The following is a 13,387-nucleotide window of genomic DNA, read 5'->3' as shown; positions in this document are numbered from 1 at the left end:
TGTCTAATAAAGTGGAAAAAGCATAAATACGTCGCTTCACCATATAAATCTCATCTATTATGCTTCACCGCTGACAACCCGAAAACGTGGGCTGGTGTTGTGCTAAAAATCGATCGGCTGCCAGCAGCCGTGGGAGCGTGCATGGGAGGACTTTAACAAGAATTTAACAAGATTAACACTTAAAAACAATTTTTTGTTTGCTCTAAATTATAGTAAAGTTATGTATCAGTCTAGCTTTTCCTTAATAAAAGGACTTTGACGGTCAAATCAGTTTCATTTCAAAAGCTGATTCACAGCTGCAGGAGCGCGCAGAGAGACAAGTGTGAATTTCTTCGAAATTTAACAGGATAACCACCTAAAAACAATTATTTGTTTGCTCAACATTATAGTAAATCTGTGTCTCAGTTGAACTGTTCCTTTTAAATGCACTTTAACTGTCAATCAGCTACATTTCCCCCGGGTGGCGCGGCAAAATGCAGCTGATTTGACGTTTGCTCCAGGAGTTCCAGAGCAATACGAAGGTGGCTTGGTATGGCAAGCCAAGTGTCTCATTAATAGCCACTTTTACCTATTAATGATACACTTGGCTTGCCAGCTTAGTTGAGGGACCTCTAGTGGCTGAAAATGGTAGTGTTCAATATTTTCCAAGTCAGAATGAATGAAATCGTCAGATCTCAGACAAAAAATGGTTATAAATATGGGGAAAAAACATAAATATGTTGCTTCACTGTAAAATTTGCAGGCATGCTAATATATGCAAAAAACTGTGACTTATATAGAAGTAATGTTAGTACAGTAACATAAGACTTGTACAGCAAAATTTATGGCACATGCAATTTTGCTGAGTAGAAATGCTGCCCATTTTAATCTCCACTCAGTTTAACTACTTCTTGATGCACATGGAAGCACACTGAGCAATTATAGTGGACGCAGCTGGCAGAGGAAATCAACAAAGACTTTAATATCCATACTAAATTTTATTTTTCTACTAATATTTTTATTTAATACACGTGAGTTTTGATTTATGTTTAGTATATTTCAAAAATACTGTAATTGTCTTAAATACAATCTGTTCAGCGAATAACAGACATGCACATTTGAGTGCACATTTTCTCGTTGGTTCACTGAAAACAGTGAATCCATAATTCTTCCATACAGCAGTTAATAATTCAGGGAGCACAAAACAACATTACATTTCAATTACTATTTTTTTCCTCTTTTGTGCCAAACGGTAAAAAAGTCACTCAGTTTCTCAAAAGTATCTCACATATGTTGATTTAAGAAACAAATAAACATTTATGAACATAAAAGTTGCTGAAAGACATTAAAGATTGGAATAGAGCAGCAAGTTTTAAAGCTCAATTTTTTGTAACCTTCACTAAATATAAGACAGAAAATCATGTAAGTGTCAAACTACAAGCATTTGCGTTTTAGTAGAGCAGTTATAATTGACAATATCGTTTTAGATTTTATTATAATGTCTGTATTAATTGGCAATAAACCCAAATATGCTCCAACACCCACTTTAATTTTCTGTGCCTCCTGTTGTGATTTTTTATATGAAGTGATAACCACCTCAGTGGACGCATCATTTCTTCTGAAGGGAACTTAAAACTCCAGACTTTCCTTCATCTCACTGGATCAACCTTAAACTTTTTATTTGTAACTTTTCCTACATGGTGCCAAACGTAGATAAGCCATTTGTGTCTGCACTCCGTCTAAATTTAAGCCCTGTTGTCCGAGCTCCGAGCACTGTCACGACAAATGAGCCATGTGTGTGGCGGATAAATGTACACATGCACTCACAAACCCACACAACGTTCAGGTTCTCAACAAAGCAAAGCAATGAAGTGATGACACTGCAAACAGGGGCATGTGGCAGCACATTAACGTGTACGTGGTGAGGCGGTTGTAGGTGCTTGACATTACTTGAGCTTCAAGGTTTCATCTCTTTTTGCAAACGATGTGGTTCTGTTGGTGAAGCATGAGAAACATGTTTTAGAGCTTGGATGTCTGTAGGAAGAATGGAGTACAGCTCCTCCTCTGCATATATCCATATCCACCCATTATCTTTACCTGCCTCTTCCTTTTCGGGTAGTGGGGTCACTGGTACCTAGCTATGACTGTGTGAGAAGTGGGGTACATCCTGGACAGGTCGCAAATCCATCACAGGGACACGAGACAAATAACCATTCACTCTCTCACTCACACTTATGGACAAACATGTCACCTGCATTTATACATACAGCACCACCAAATCTGGGCCATGGTCCTCAGTCTGAAAAGGGTGGACTGCCCTTTCTGGGGTGGGGAGGGAGGCGTTGCCTCAATTGGAGGAGCTTAAGTATCAGGGTTTTGTTCATCAGTAAGGGAAGAAAAGGCCTCTGGAGGTGTTCTGGGCAGGTCCAACTGGGAAGAGACTCTGAGGAAGACTCAGGACCTGCTGGACTGTCTCTTAGCTGACCTGGGAATGGACGAGCTGGCTATGGAGAGATGTCTGGGCTTCCCTGCTCAAGTTGCTGCCCCACAACTTGACACCAGAACAACAGGAAAGATGGATGGATAGAAAAAAAAGATTTTTCCATTAAAATTAATAGCTATTTTATACATTTTTCAAACAAACACACAGACCAATTTTAATTTTGAAATAATTATTTTTATTTGCCTTGTGACCTCTTATGACCTCATTATCATCCCTTTAAAGTGAGAATGAAATCTGACTCGTATTTCGGTGGCAGCAGACCTACTGGCAGCGGTGAGGAACATTTATTTTTCTGCTCTGGCACTAATCTGCGTGCTGTTTGACTGACGCCGTTTTCTGGCTGAATTCTTCGAAACTCACTCAGTCTCAAAATAGCCCTTGTGTCTTTTTCTGTGACCAAGCTCAGCTTGTGCCTGCATGCATGTTTGCACATTTAAAACAGCCCTCATGGTTGCGCTATAAGAAACAGCAGGACACGGAGCAGATTCTCAACCGATGTCTGGATGAACACAACCGCACCTCGAGTTGAGCAGGTTTGTCAGGATTTATCTGCTCATCTTGATGCGACAACAAACTCACCTTAGCTCGACACCCTGCGATGAATCAGCGTGCTCTGTTTATTCAGGTCCGGTCATCTCATCCCAGAGGTCTGAGTCAACACAAAGCTTTGTGTTTGGAGATTGTGTGCCTGTGTCTTGTATTAATCATTCAGCGAGATCAATGTTTTGCTGGAAATAAAACAGTGGCAGGTTTGAGTGACGAGTTGATCTATATTTTAGTATAAGAAATAAAAGCCAATAACTCTGACTCTGTATCAGCCTTCAGGCACTAAATAAACCATTGAATAGAAGTGGAAAGGCCGTTCTGCGTAAGTGAGAACAGAACTTTTTAATCCTAAAAGCTTGAAGTGCAGAGTTTGTTTTCTAGCAGGGCACGGTGTTACTTTGTGAGTGGAAAGGGTGAAAGGCAGTTTGAGAGTTCAGCTTCAGTTCAACCTAAAGGTGAGCTTTTCTTCTCCACTAAATCTGCTTTTTTTATGCCGTTCTCTATTTGATGGTATAGAAGTGTTCAGCTGAAACTAAATGAAAAAGGATGACTGAGCCAAATATTTAGAGCTACAGTGCAAAATGCTAAAAAACAATATATCTGAGCCAAGATTTAATTAAAAAGGGTGTTTTTTTTTTCTTCTTCTTCCCAAATTTATATATAACACCTGGCCAAAAAAAAGAAGAAATAAAAAGGAAAATTTTATCATGAATAACATTAACAACAACAACAACAAAATAAAATACTAGTTTCACCTTTACTCAATATTTACAGCCACAAATGTTGCCTAATACCGGTATGAAGATTTCCAGTAGAGGACATGAATATAGATTTAATTAGACTTTACTGCACTTGCCACCTTACACGTCGTACCACCGTATAAGTCGTATCAGTCCAAATATGTCTAATAAAATGGAAAAAAGCATAAATAAGTCGCTTCGCCATATAGGGCCGAGATGGTGTAGAGGCAGGGCAGCCGGCTTGGGACCCGAGAGTCCCAGGTTCGATCCCCAGTCACTGCACATCACGTGGCGTCTCTGGGCAGCACGTCTAATCCCCAAAATGTCCCCCGGGCGCTTTCAATAGCTGCCCACTGCACCACCTGGTGGTGGATGGGTTAAATGCAGAGACTAATTTCGCCATTGTATGGAAACATACAGTGCTGACATTGTGATGACATTATTATTATTATTATTATTATTATAAGTCGCATCTATTATGCATCACCGCTGACGTGTCGTGTTTGTTAAGCGTCACCGCTGACCACCTGGAAACGTGGGCCGGTGTTGTGCCAAAAATTGAATGGCTGCCAAATGGCAGCCACCGGAGCATGCACAGGAGGACTTTAACAATAATTGAACAAGATTAACACTTAAAAACAATTATTTGTTTGCTCAAAATTATAGCAAAGGTGTGTCTCGGTTTAACTTTTCCTTAATAAATGCACTTTGACGGTCAAATCAGCTGCATTTCCAAAGCCGATTTGCAGCTGCGGGAGCGCGCAGTGGGACGACTCGCTGTGCATTTCTTCCAAATTTACAGAGATAACCACTTAAAAACAATTATTTATTTGCTTGACATTATAGTAAAGGTGTGTCTCTTAGTTGAACTTTTCCTTAATAATTGCACTTTAATGGTCAAATCAGCTGCATTTCACCTGGGCAGCTCAGTGAAATGCAGCTGATTTGACATTTGCTCCAGGAGTTCCAAAGCGAGACTAAGGTGTCAAACTATGGCAAGCCAAGTGTCTCATTAATAGCCACTTTTACCTATTAATGAGACACTTGGCTTGCCTTATTAGTCGAGGGCTCTCTAGTGACTGAAATTGGTAGTGTTCAATATTTTCTATGTCAAAATGAATGAAATCATCAGATCTCAGCCAAAAATCGGGTTATAAATATGGGGGGAAATATAAATACATCACTTTGCTGTATAAGTTGTAGGGCATGCTAATTTATGCAACAACAAAAAAACTGCGACTTATACAGCAAAATTTACAGTAATTGTTTTTCCCATAGACTGAAGAAGTCTTCTGGATGAAAGACAAAACGTTTAAACAATTTTTTGTTTTTTTTCTACCTGGATTATTGAGCATGTATATTTTTCCCACAGTAACAGAGGTTTTGCTCACAGAGACATTAATTTTGCAATAAGGACAAAGCTGTTTTTTCTTAGTTGAACCAGATATTTGTCAGTAACTGCTTGGCTTTGTCGCTCAACAAAAGAGTAAGCTGAAACATTTTTTCCAGTGTACAGTAATCAATCTGAAAGGAGCAATGACTGCCAAAGATATGCTCTAACAGGAACAAAATGGGCTAAATTTAATTTGAATTCAACATGTATCTTCATTTCATCAGGGACTATTCCCATAAACAATAATCTCATAAGGCTTTTATTCACTGGCTGCCTTCCATCTTTGGTCTCAGAGCAGGTAAACGCAAAATATATTAAAAATACAGTTTGGAAGACATCAAGTTCACACACCTTATAATTTCAAATCCCAGTCCAAACTTTTTAAAGGTGTTTAATATTAGATGTTTATTATTTTAAAACATAAAGTTCAGATCTAATTTTTGTAACTTGGAAGCATAAAAATTGGACAATGGAATAAATATTGGTCTGTTCAATGCTGATGTTCAAACTGCATTGTGTATAGGTTGGAGTATTATAGAAGAAAGTGTTTCAGGAGAGAGAAAAATAAAAGAACGATTTGAAAACCCAGTCCTGCACTCGGAAATAAACACCGAACGTATGTTAATCCACAGATTTATGCACAGATTTTTCTCTGAATATCAAAACTCTATGGCAAAAAAAGTTACTTTATTTTAAAAGTGTTTAAAAGAGTTGAAAGAAAATTCAAAGTTACCATGGCGACCTGACGAACAAACTGTGAGCTAGTGAGGTGTTGGAGGAGAATAAAAGAACGTACAGAACGAAACGTAAAAACAAGTTGTCAAATTACAGGAACAGTGTAAAAAAAAAAGATTACTGTCCCTCGTGCCTACATCTCAAGGAGAAGAAGCACATTAACATTACACTCAGACACTCGGTCTTTTAGTCCAACTTCAGGAAATCAATTAACTCTGCAGCTACTTCCAAGATGTTGCTTAGATTGGTCTTTGCCATTAACACAGATGTGCTGTCAGTGTGTGTTCTGAAATCTACACACACACACAACACACAGAGTAAATGTGTGTGTTCATGAGAGAACAACTGAGCCTGTAGCTCATCATTTATCACACTAATGTAATAAAAACCACACAGATGCAGGCATGGCACATCTCTGAGGCTGCTGCACACAAACAAAACAGACACAAACATCTTAAGGTTTTATTAAACGCAACAAAACTGCAAAGAAATTTTAAAATGTCATCTTTTTGGTATCTGATACTTTGAATAAAAGAAATCTGGAATACAAAACATTGTGGTTTAGCTTTAAAGCAACACAATTTTCTGTTTATCTTTTATCACACAGAGAACTTTGATACCCAGGGTTTGGATCTAACAGTAAATATAGATGAGGGCAATGATCATTGAGGTGAAACCACACAAACATTTAGCTCGTTTTGGACTTATCATTCTGGTCAGCAGCAATTAGGCTGCCATATATTCAGCCTGAGACTTGATTAATCATGGATATGTCATCTCATTACATAAACTTCTTAATTCAGTTTGCGGTACATTTAAAATCTTGTTGAAATTTTCATTATTATTTTGTTGTTTTTTGTCTGAAACTGAGAAAACACAGTGGTCTTATATCTCTGTGTTCATCATTTTGCTTACACAACAAGTGAAATCAGTTCAAGGCAGTTTTCATTACAGGCTCGTTTGTCAAGCAATTATTTCCTTAATGACAAAAAAATCTCAAGCTAAAATTGGGGGGGGGGGTGGGGGGGGAGACTTGGCACCCAAGTTTATTGTTAATTTTCTTTTATAAATAGAATGTGCCAGAGAAGAAAGTCTGAACGACAGAAGATATGTGTTGGTGTTTAGACTGTGTGTCTGCATTTGAAATGACATTTGTTAAGAAACAAGAGAAGCAAAAGAAGAGCCACAATATCTTTTATTAAATAGCACCAGAGTTTTTGAGCATCCATTCATCCATTATCTTTTACCCGCTTCTTCCATTTTGGGTCACGGGGGTCCCTGGTGCCCATATCCAGCAGTCTCTATGCGAGAGGCGGGGGACACCCTGGACAGGTCACAAGTCCATCACAGGGCGCTAGAAAATCAACAAATCAAAAATTAATACATAATGGCTTGCCTGTGCTGATAAGTTGCTAAAAATAAATAAGTTAACCAAAAGGAAACTACAAAGAATATTCCTTTATTTGTGTTTGTGCACCTCTACCTCGTTCTGTCTTTTTAATGTACCAGTAATTGGATTTTTAAATTACTTGAATGATTCAGAAGAATGTCTGAGGTTGATTATCACTGAATAATGTGAGGAGAACAAGTCCATCTAATTAAAATTTATTTTTAGATTATTTTAGATTTGAGACGTTATTTTTTTGTTGCTAAATTGATTTATAACAATAACATGTTTTTTCTGGTCAAGTTTATTGATTTTTACAGTAAAAGTTAAACAATGATCAAATAACTGTTTCACAAATTAATAAAAGCTCTTTAGATAAAAGGTGTAGTTCAGATCATCTGACATGGGGTTCTGTGGATAGGTCATATCGTATCTTATATCATATTTCATATAATATAATGATATATGATATGATACATATGATATCTAATATCTTATCATGTTTGTGTTGCTGTTGTTAGGCGTATTGTTTTTGTATTATTAGTGCTAAATGTATTCTTAGTTTAGCGTATTTCTTAGTTCATATCTTAGATTTTATTACTGTTTTTCTTTATAATTTATAATTTTGTTGGATGCAACTGGGAGCCTGTGTACACAAATTTGTTCCACCACATGTACCATATGTGGTGCGAATGACAAATAAAGAAACCTTGACCCTTGACCCTTGACCTTTGACCGTGACCATATTTATCACAAATGGCTTTTTAAACAACTTCATTCATTCATTCAACCTTTAGTTAGACAGGTTAATCCCATTGAGCCTCAACGACTCATTTACAAGGGAGACCTGTCTTTCCTCCACTTGCGCTCCACCCTCCTGCACTGCTGCCTAACGGCCTTGGTGACGTCATTCAGCCAAGGTTCTGCTCTGAGTTTTGATTTTTTAGTTTTAACAGGAGCGACATGATCCAGAGTCTTTAAGGAGACAGAGTTGAACTGGGATGTCAGCTCCTCCGTGGTGGTGAGAAACACCGGGGGCTGAATTATCATTTCAGAGTTATAAACATCTGTGAAACGTGCGGCAGTGAAGTTGTTAATGGTCCGGCTACTACGTGCAGGAACGTACGGCTTAGGAGTTAGATGGGGGAGGGTGAACTCGAACTGGACTGGCATGTGGTCTGAAAAAAACCTTATCACCAATTTCAAGATTACTAACAGTCACATCACGTGTTAAAACAAGGTCCAGTGCATGTCTGTGCTCTTGGGTGGGACCATTTACCTGCTGAGTTAGATTAAATGAGTCCAATAAATCTAAAAAGTCTTTAACCAAGGGCTTCTCAGGACAGCACACGTGCAAATTAAAGTCCCCAATAATGAAAACATGATCATATTTTGGTGTGATTTCAGCCAAGAAATCAGAAAACATTAAAATTATAGCTGCATTGGGTTCAAAAGTCTGTAAATTAATGTATTAAAAAAGCATTATACAGGTCAAAACTACTGAATTTTTTTGTGCTAAATTATAAAAAAACTGTAAAACTACCATTTGTAATTAAGCCTTCTGTATCATTCTGTATCATTGTTTAATACTTTCAGTTTTTACAGGAGGCTGGAAGTTGTCACATTATGTCAGGGAGGTTTGCATCTACGATAACCTGCAGAGCCCCAACAGGGTGGATAATAGCAGGAGGAGGTGCAGCAGCCTCCTGTGATGCAGCTGAATAATTCAGGTGACATCTTCACCTCAGGCAAGACTATATAAGCTGATGACTCTGAATTGAAGCTCTATATTCTGCGCAGCTTCAGGAGCTGTGGTTTGTAAAATATCTGGTTCAACAGACTCATTTAGACTCAGGGAAATCCTCGCTGGACAGTAAGACAAATATTTGAGCGCTGGCTTGACAGAAGACAGAGCCTTCCATATTTATTCATGGTTTTATTTCTGCATTCTGTCTGTGTGGCTTGTTATTCTGAACATCCATCCATTTTCTTTACCCGCTTATTCCATTTTGGGTCACGGGGGTCGCTGGTGCCCATGTCCAGCAATCACTGTGCGAGGGGCGGGGTACACCCTGGACGGGTCGCAAGTCCATCACAGGGACGCATAGAGGCAAACGACACAAACAACCATTCACTCTCTCACTCACACCTAGGGACAATTTAGAGTTACCAATCAGCCTAACATGCATGTTTTTGGTCTGTGGGAGGAAACCGGAGTACCCGGAGAAAACCCACGCATGCACGGAGAGAACATGCAAACTCCACCCAGAAAGGTCCCTGGACCGGGGTTTGAACCAAGGACCTGCTCGCTGAGAGGCAGCAGCTCTACCAGTTGCGCCACCGTGCTGCGTTATTCTGAACAATTTCTAATAAAAAATGGCACATATGAAAGAACGTAATATGAAATTATCCAACAAATATTGTCTGGATACATAAACAGCTATTTTTGCTTAATTATTTCTATTCATTAAAATTGTACGATTTTATTTGCCACCATGTTTCAATCTTATTTTTATGTCACATATATGTCACAAGTTTGGCATTATTATTTCTGTGCAGTTCAGAATTTTGGGGCGGAAGACCTTTTTGTTCTTTAGTCAATTACCTCCACACCTGTTAGAATCAAACACTTGTCTGTATTTTGTTGAGCTGTTATCTGAAGTCCAAATAAAATTAATTATTTAGTCATTGAAACAAAACAACTTTATCTTGTTTGCCAGTTATCAGGAAGCTTGGAAAACCTGTAGAAAAGCTGAATGTGAGTTACAGAACACATGCTGGTATTTTAGCACACACATCCTGTGTTTGACCATTTGACTTATTTATACACGTGTTCAGTTTATATTTTGATAGCATACTTTTGCAAATTGATGATCCAACCCGTTCAAAAAAAAGAAGAAGCTTTGGGTAACTTAAAGTGATAGTTCAGATGTTTTGATGTTTGGTTCTGTGGAAAGGTTTCGAATGGTTAATATCTTACCTGTTGTAGATAACTCTTTGAACAGCTGAGTTTGGATAAATGTTAAATTGGTTTCATTCTGTTTTGTTTTCAGCCATTCTTTAGATTTTACACAATGTTTTCACCCTTGCGGAGTTGCTAAGTCATGAGAGTTTGCCTCTCCAGTCTACATGTGTTTTTTAGACCTAGAGAAGACTTATGACCATGTTCTCCGAGGCATTCTGTGCGGTGTGCTATAAGAGTATGGGGTACCTGCGTTTCTTTTAAGAGCTATCCGTTTATGTATGTTTGTATATTTCTATAAAACTAAAGCAGAAGTAGTGTTCGTATTCTTGACGCAAAGTTGAGCTCATTCCCAGTGATACTTTAAGATGATAATTAACATGATGTGGTTCCGGTGGCGTCTTCAGGCCAAGACCGTCAGCGTGCACTGTGGTTGTTATCAGCCGAGTGTGAAGCGGCTGTCTTTGTTCAACCCTCATCTATGATTTTGAGGTTTGGATCATGACTGAAAAAATGAGATTCCAGAAACAAGTGGCCTAAATGGGCTTCCTTTGCAGCGGGGCCAGGTTCAGCCTTAGAGACAGGATGAAGAGCTTTGTCATACAGGGGGAGCTCAGAGTAGAGCCGCTGCTCCTCCACATCGAAAGGAGTCAGTTGATGTGGTTCGGGCATCTGATTAGGATACCTCCTGGACAACTCTCTTTAGAGGTTTTTCTGGCACGTCCTACAAGTAAGAAGCCCAGGAGAGGACCCAGAAAACACTAGAGGGATTGTATATCTTCTCTGGCCTGGGAATGCCTCAGGGTTCCCCAAGACAAGCTAGAAAGTGTTGCTGGGGAAAGGGATGTCTGGATTTCTCTTCTGGATCTGTTGCCTCCACACCCCAACAACTACAGATAAGAGTTAGAAGGTGAACTCAGGTCTCTCTTGTAAATGAGTCCTCGAGGCTCAATGGGATTTACCTGTCTAAATAAAGGTTGAATGAATGAATGAACAGAAGAAAATTGTGACTTCTTGCCTTCACAGCAGTTATGATTAAAGAAAAGAGGTTACAGGGTCGATCAAAGTGGTTCAGTAACAACAGAGGAGCAATGGTCTAATAATAATTAGAAGAAGAATTAATTTACTTTTACAGCCCAAAATTATTCAGCTTCACTAATTATCTGCTATGGATGAATGAATCATTTTACACATGTAATTGACTTGTTGAGCTTCTCAAAAATCATAATTATAACTAGTTTTATTGTAAGCCGTTCATATTATTGTTAACTTTATCCATGTTGTTTACGTAGACCAACATTTAATTATAAACTCAGTAAAAACACAACATTTTCCTGTTTCATTAAATAAGTTAAGACCCAGCCATCTGATCATGTGTCCATCTATTTTCTTCATCTCTACTTGATTGCAATAACAGCAGAGAGCACAAAAAATATTAGAAATAAAAAGATGTTATTATAATCTGTTCACGAAAAGGACATACTGCAGAGAAAAAAGAAATAAAAGACGATGAGGATGGAAGAAAAGAGAAACAGTGAGCAAGTGTTTGAGAGCGTATCGACATCTTGTGATCGGGTCTTAATGGGAGGCAGAAACAGTCGGTATAACGTTATAGGATCTATCACTGGCATCTAAAACATGATGTTGTGCAGGATTCAAACTCTATTAAACAGAACTTTTGGAGGATATTTCTTGAGATTATTGTACCTTTTTTTTTACCTCTTCGCAGTCTAACGTGTGTGTTTCAGGAGATCTTTCCTCCCCGTGCCCTGGAAACACATGAAACACTGGAAACAAATAAATCTATACTCAATCTATGATGCCTTACGATCACTGCGCCAGGATTGCCCTCTGCAGTTATTTAATGTTATCCTGTTTCATTTTGGTTCACTTGTTGCCTCTGCTCTGGCCATAAAGATGTCAATTATTTCTCTTTTTTGTGTTTTCCTCTCCTCTCTCTCAGTTGCCCTCCTCCCTCGCTCTCTCTGGCTCTTGCTCTGTCATTACTGTGAATTGATTTGAAAGGCTAAATGTCTACAGGCTGTCTCAAACCCATTGACTCCTGATCGATGATGAAATTGAGATCCCCTCAAAAAACGATGGAAAAACATTGAGCCTGCTAGGCAGAGCGGTGTATTCAGGCCTGCACTGAGATGTGGTTGTTTTTAGTGGCTTCCTAATAGTTGGATGTAGTTTTACAGACATTTATGCTTCTAATCGTCCAACTGTTAAAGTGTTATGATGTTCAGACTCTAGTTCAAAAGAAGACTTCAAGTTTTAAAGAAATGTATTTTATTGTCCTGAATGTTTGAAAATCAAGGGCACTGTTGGTAGAACTGTTGCCTCTTAGCGAGAAAGTCGCTGGATCGAATTCCAGCCCCTTCTGTGTGGAGTTTGCATGTTCTTTCTGTGCATGCACATTTTCTCCAGGTAGCCAGGTTTCCTCCCGCAGACCAAAAACATGCTTGTTAGGTTGATGGTGACTTAAATTGTCTCTAGGTGTGAGTGAGAGAGTGAATGGTTGTTTGTCTCATCTCTATGTGTCCCTGTGATGGACTGGAGACCTGTCCAGGGTGTCCCCCACCTCTGCAGTGACTGCTGGATATGGGCACCAGTGACTCCCGTGACCCTAAAAGGAAGAAGCAGGTCAAGATAATGGATGGATGGAACTTATGGTTGGCACAGGAATATTTACTAGTACAATAATGATTGTGAATTGGTGAAATGTAAAATGTTTGTAGTCTCTGGATCTGGTGATAAGTTTCTGTAATCTATATAAAATCAGAACAGCATGCCAGTCTTCCTTGTAGGAACGGACTTCTTGAATAAATAATAAGCCACCTGGAGTCAGTTTCAAGAGACCTGTCCAGGGTGTCCCCAACCTCTGCACAGTGACTGCTGGATATGGGCACCAGTGACCCCAGTGACACAAAAAGGAAGAAGCGGGTAAAGATAATGGATGGATGGATGGATGGATGGATGGATAGATGGATGGATGGATGGATGGATGGATGGATGGATGGATGGATGGATGGATGGACGGATGGATGGATGGACGGACGGACGGATGGATGGATGGACGGACGGACAGACGAATGGATGGATGGATGGACGGATGGATGGATGGATGGATGGATGGATG

General features: G+C 39.1%; 1 protein-coding gene across 1 annotated transcript in view; it reads left to right on the top strand.

The window, feature by feature from the left end:
• The window catches only part of syn2b (synapsin IIb), a 94,123-nt gene that overhangs the window by 36,730 nt on the left and 44,006 nt on the right, over positions 1-13,387 (top strand). The gene's annotated exons all lie outside the window — the stretch shown is intronic.

This window comes from Nematolebias whitei, chromosome 7 (genome assembly GCF_014905685.2).
Source record: "Nematolebias whitei isolate Nwh7 chromosome 7, NemWhi1, whole genome shotgun sequence".
Taxonomy (NCBI): Eukaryota; Metazoa; Chordata; class Actinopteri; order Cyprinodontiformes; family Rivulidae; genus Nematolebias; species Nematolebias whitei.
The sequence above is the reverse complement of the archived record's forward strand: the minus strand, read 5'-3'. Positions and strand labels throughout refer to the sequence as shown.